Source organism: Triticum urartu, chromosome 4 (genome assembly GCF_003073215.2).
Source record: "Triticum urartu cultivar G1812 chromosome 4, Tu2.1, whole genome shotgun sequence".
NCBI lineage: Eukaryota > Viridiplantae > Streptophyta > Magnoliopsida > Poales > Poaceae > Triticum > Triticum urartu.
Window position 1 is genome coordinate 220,985,412 of NC_053025.1, and position 6,000 is coordinate 220,991,411.

Here is a 6,000-nt window from a genome sequence, read left to right on the forward strand (position 1 = left end):
CCGGTTTAATGAAGCATGGCATGGCAAAGTGCACAAGCAATCCTACAAATTAAGTGGAGCTCAATATGCAACGGACTTGCATATTGACGGAACACCACATTCAAGTTATTTAGTTCGATCTCATTTATGTAACCAACAATATTAAATGTTTATTAACATGGCGATGGGTGAAGCATAAGTAAACTAACTATCTAGTCAAGTTTAAATGAGGCCGGAAATAATGAACAACAATTCCGGAAACTCCTCATGTGCATATTTTAAGGTTTGGTACTGTTCTGCCCTAAACACAATTTTAGAGTTGTTAAACATGCAAAGTAAAGCCACCATGTTAAACTAGGCATTTTTCCACCCCATTTACATATAAAGTTTATTAAAAACCGAGCTCCGGTTATTAAGTTATGAAATAAAGCATTTTAACATGGCATAGGAGAAAATTTAACCAAACAGAATTTTAAGCATTTTAAACATGGATGAAAGTGGCATATTATGAAACTAGACGAAAAACTAAGCATTTTACATATAGAGTTTGTTTCAATCCGATGCCTGGTTTGTGAGTTCTTATATGCATAAACTCTAGGGACTTTTATGCAAATCTGCAGTTTCAGGATTAATAGAAAAAAACGTTCTGCGGAAAAAAAAACATGTCCCGGGCCGAACCTGGCCGGCCCAAAAGTGCACAAGGATAGGGGCTGCTCACCAGGCCTCATGGGCCGGTGGATCTAGTGGGCTAAATCAGTGCCTTGGCAAGAAGCGGGCTGGGCCTGGCGCTGGTGTGGTCAACGTGAGGCGGGGAGGATACGGGCGTTGCGCCCTCTGTTTGACAGAAAAGCAAAAGAGCAGCGGCGCTGGAGTGGTTTGACGTGAAGTAGGGGGAGGCAGCAGGCGTGGTTGACGTGGACGAGAGGTTCAGGACGCTGCAAGCGATGAGATCCGGCCAGGAACGGCCGTGCCTGGAGGAAGAGGCGGATCCAGCCGGATCTGAGGTAGGGAAGGGCGCTGACGGCGTCTTGGTCCATGGTGGCGGCATCCTAGTACTGCTCACTAGAGTAGCGTCGACAAGGAGGAAGGCCTCGGGTGGACTTGACGCAGCGGCGGGACTTGAGGAGCTCGGCGAGGGGATCAACCATGGCGTGGAGCTCCTGGTTCCTGCGGGGCAGAGAGAAAAGCTGATAGAAAGAGAGAGATGCAGGGACGGAAAGAGAAGAAACGGAGGAGAGGCGACGAGGCCTACTGGGAGTGGTTGCCAGCGGCGAGCTTCGTCGGGGCAGCGGGGTCGCAAGGAGGTCGGAGGCGACAAGGACGTGGACGAAGGAGCTCGGGCTGCAGGAGAGGGCTTGTCTCCTTGGGCGAGCGCACGAGGCAGGGCCTCTGGCAGCAACTTGGTGGGATCGAGGGGATGAGTGGAGTGCTCCGGCTGGATGGATTGATGGGACAAAGGAATTGGGGATGGATCCCGAGAGATTTCGAGTGGGTGGCGGCGGCGGACACGGGATGGATGGGACAGATCCCTAGGTTTTAGGGTTGCCCACTCGTTATATTGCAAAGGGATTTAGGGTAGAGGCTATCACGTCCCTACGATCGCAATCGGACGGTCAGGAAGAATAGGCTAGGGAGTCCAAATAAGAAAATGGTGATGTTTTGCAGATGTTTGGGGATGATCCGGACACACCGGTGACGACTGCCCGGGTCGGGTCCGGGGAAGTTTTGGACCAGCACGTGAGGGGTCTGTGCACTGTGCAAAAAGTGGTTTTCGGACCATGCGATCGCATCGGATGGCTCCGGACGCGAAGAGGGGTAGGTGGATGGACTAGGTGGGCTGTGGCGAGGCTGAGAGGAGAGAAGAGAGAGAGAGGGGGCCTGTCAGCAGTTTTCGGAGACCGAAAACGTCCGACGTTAGACCGGCATCGGTGCCGCTATAGTTATACGTTGGGGCGTCAAACGGACTCCGAACGCGATAAAATTTGACAGACGGTCTACCTACACTAAAATAAGACCGCACGCCAACTTTCAGCCTATTCCGAGAACATTTTCTGTTCACTTATAAAATAATATCTCGGACATGCCGCGGGCGCGTGCGAGTGTGGTTGGACTCAGAACGGACAACGGACGGAACTGGTGGAACCCGGACGGATGCAAGTTTTGAAAACATGATGATGCAATGCATGTGATGACATGATAAAATGCAACACGCAAGCAAATGACATGGCAACGATAGCGAATAACTGGAAGACACCTGGCGCATCGGCCTTGGGGCGTCACAACACTCCACCACTACGAGAGGATCTCGCCCCGAGATCTAGGATGACACTGGAGGGAAAAGGAAGAGGAAGATAAGAGGTAAAACTAAGTTGCTTCTTTGAAAAACGAGTGAAGCCATGAACCTTGAGAGGTTGAACCATTTGAGAAAAGAAAACAATGGAGCTGAACAAAGTTGAAAACACTCCGTTAGAACAAAGGAACAAGGAACAATAAAGGTCAAATTCGACAACACTTCGGTAGAACGAGATGCACAAGGAACGATAAGGATCAATTACGACAACACTCCGGTTGGAAATGGAAGGTAAAGAATATGAGCTTGGCAAAATGAAAGCACTTGGATGAGAGTCTGGTTAGAAGAGGAATAATAGCCACACCACTCAGGTTAAAACAAGATAGAGAAGGGAAAAAATGATATAATTTGGGCAGCACTCCGACTGCAAATGGAAGGAGTTGAACTTGAATTTGGGAAGATTGGATGATACTTGACGAAAACAACAACACACTGCCTGAAGATTTATTGAAAGAATGGCACAAGGGGTAATAAAGATTTCAGGCGGCACCCCGGTTGAGAAGGGAGGCAAAACTTGACAGAATGGGAAGAACTCAAAAAGCGGGCACGACAATCCGGTTAAATGGATAAGCAAAGGAAAAAACATGATCTTCACAATCCAAGATGATGAGTGAAGAGAGCCACATCACAAAGCTTCCGGAACAAAAGAATAGAAGCTAGATTGTTGGGATAAAGGGACGGAGAAGAAAATGACAATTTCTGCCAAAAATGAGCTTGAAGAAACATCTTTAGGAGAAGGGACAAACGGAGTTTTTGGAAAACCAAAAACAAAAGAAATGATTTCCAATGGTCTTAAGGAAAACATCCCCAAATTATGAGGTGAAGACTAGCCACTAACGAAATCAATCAGTTGGATTGAGAACAACAAGAAGACAAGAAACTTATTTCACCGGGAGGATAGATGAAGAACTTGGGTCATTTATGAGCACCATAAATAGCAACAATCCTTAGGGAGGGCTTTAGGTTAAACATGACACACGATAACTCGAACGAAGAGGTTGATGGATTTAAAATACCTCATTCTTAACAACATGTGAATCATGAAACATGAACTCAAATTATCAAGAATGACATAATACCACCTCCAATGATACGGAAGAAAGAATTGCACTCCGGATTGCAAGATGAAGAATGCTTGAGCTCCTCTGAAAATAATCTTGATGAACACTTCGAGAAGGAATTAAATCCTTTATGAACCATCATGTAGCGCCTCCATGAAGAACACTGGTAAACAAAAGGATAACAAAAAGAAATAGAAGTTGAAAACACAAGGTGAAACCTTGTAATGATTTAGATGGATCTCCATGATAATTAGAGCTCGGAACTCCGAGAAAGAAAAGATGAACAAAAGAAAATCTAGAATTTATTCATCATGAAAAAACTCCGAAGAAAGGAATTTATCACTTGGATGAAACAAGAATAAGAATTATGTTATGTGTATAATTCACCACTTTAATTGATGACAAGCAACAGATTTGGCATACTAATTCTCGTAGAAAGGATTAAGATAGATATAGCACCAACTTGAGAAGGTCTTCAACAAACCACCGGTAGGATTTGGAAACAACGAATCAATGATAGAAAAACAACGAAATAGAATTCTTGAATGGACCATCGTAAGAATTGAAAAGGAACGAAGTAAAGGGGTGAATCAAGATGCAAGATAACGAAGAGATCGCGAACTGCTTAGAGAATACTTGAATGATGCACCGGTAAGATTTGGAGAACGAGAGCTGAAGGTTGGAATGAATAATTCTGATTTGATGGTCTCCGGAGAATCAAACTGAAAAGACTCCTGAATTGCTCCGGATGGTTGAAAAGAATTTTCACAGTCAAAAACAGTTATGAGAGGATGGCTTAATGCTAGAACCATGAATCTTGAAGAGAATGGAGCAAGATTTAATAGAAACTCTTCTTAGGTCTTCAAATGTAGAGAATGACGATGAGAAACACCACCATGAATTATTTAGACACTCCGGAAGAATCAAAAGCAAAGAGGTTGAGCCAACGATGAAAAGAATTTGAAAACGATATTGGAGAAATATATATGACTGATGACAATTCATTCTTACGTCAAACTTTGAAAGATTTGAGAATAGCTCCGGTAAAATTAGAAGACTCAGGTAAGATCCTGGGAAAGAACTGTGGGTTAGGGCCCACTCAAAAGAAACACTGTTGAACAATTTAAAAGAGAGATTGCGCCGGTTGAAATAAATGGCTTGAATGAGGTAACATCCTCAGAAAAGCTTGAACGAATTGAGGATGGAAACTTGAATCTTCTGAGATATCTTCAATACTCCGGAACAAATGAATAGTGAGAAGTGAATTATAAAAAGGTGCACCGACATGAGAAAAACATTTGAAACGAGGAAAAGAATATGATCAACACTGAAATCTTTAATTGGATCCACCGGAGAAGAAAAGAATGGAGAATGAAGAACGAGTAGAGCATCTTCAAGAGAACCGTCGGGTAAGAATGTTGATTGAAAAGAATGGAGAGCTTCACATCCATAAAATGGATAACGAATTAAGAAATCCGAGTCCTTGAAGAAAAGGGGGTGGGTTGGCAGAAAAACAAAGGCAACTTGGGGACAGATGAAACGAACAACATTGGGAAAAAACCGAGAGGTGATTTTGCGGACGTTGAAATGATTGAATCCACTTGAAGGGAAACACGCCGGTTGAAAAATGATCGACATGACAATCTCGATTATCATGATGGATTAGTATTCACATAGAAGTATGAGAACACCGTTTAGGAAAGGTATGGAATCAACATTTGACATTGAAGCAACTCGAATACCACAAACCAAAACAAAAAACAAAGGATTGGCTTCCAAGAGACACGTCTTTCCAAAAAGCATTTCAAGAACCGCTATACTTCACCCCAAAACATTGAAGTAGACAGCGATAGTGAATCCGACATCACCCCAGAGGAGGAACAAGAAGAACCGGAACAAGAGGAGGTTACTGCTGCGGATGACCTATCAATGCTTGACCGATTACGTCAAGGTGGCCTTCCACATGTTGATGCCACTGAACCCTATGAGCCCGTCATTGATTCTAGTGATGATGATGATTATGCATTTATTGATGATACCGATCGAGATTATTAGTAGTGTCAGGTATTCAATTTTCTTATGTTGTACTTGATGATGATACACTTAAGTGATATACATATTATTATTCATGTTGGTATTTTTTTATGTAGTACTAATTTCGTTTACTCTTTGTCATGGAAGGTGTTGAAAGATGGTGGGCGCTGGTTGGGAGAGCTCCGAGGCCCCTTCTTCGTCAGCGCGTGGTGAGAGGTCTTCCATTCCACACGCACCTCTCCGCCGAGAGTTGATGGACAGTATGGCGATCCCGCCGGGCCCTTCTTCATCAACCGCGGTGCCCAGCAGGGGACGAGGTAAGAAGAAGAGAGGAGCTAGAGCACGTGGTCATGGGAGAGGACGTACGGTGACTGCTAGGGCGCCTTCCTCGGTGCCACCCCCAGTTGTTTCACCCGAGCACGTGACTGCTAGGGTACAATCGTCCGAGGAGGAGGCTACACAGACTCCAGTCCACGGGCCTTCGGCCCACGAGCCTCGGGTCGACGGGCCTTCAGCCCACAAGACCCCGGAGGAGCACACGTCTAGATGCGGTACCTGGCCAGATCATCTTGAGGA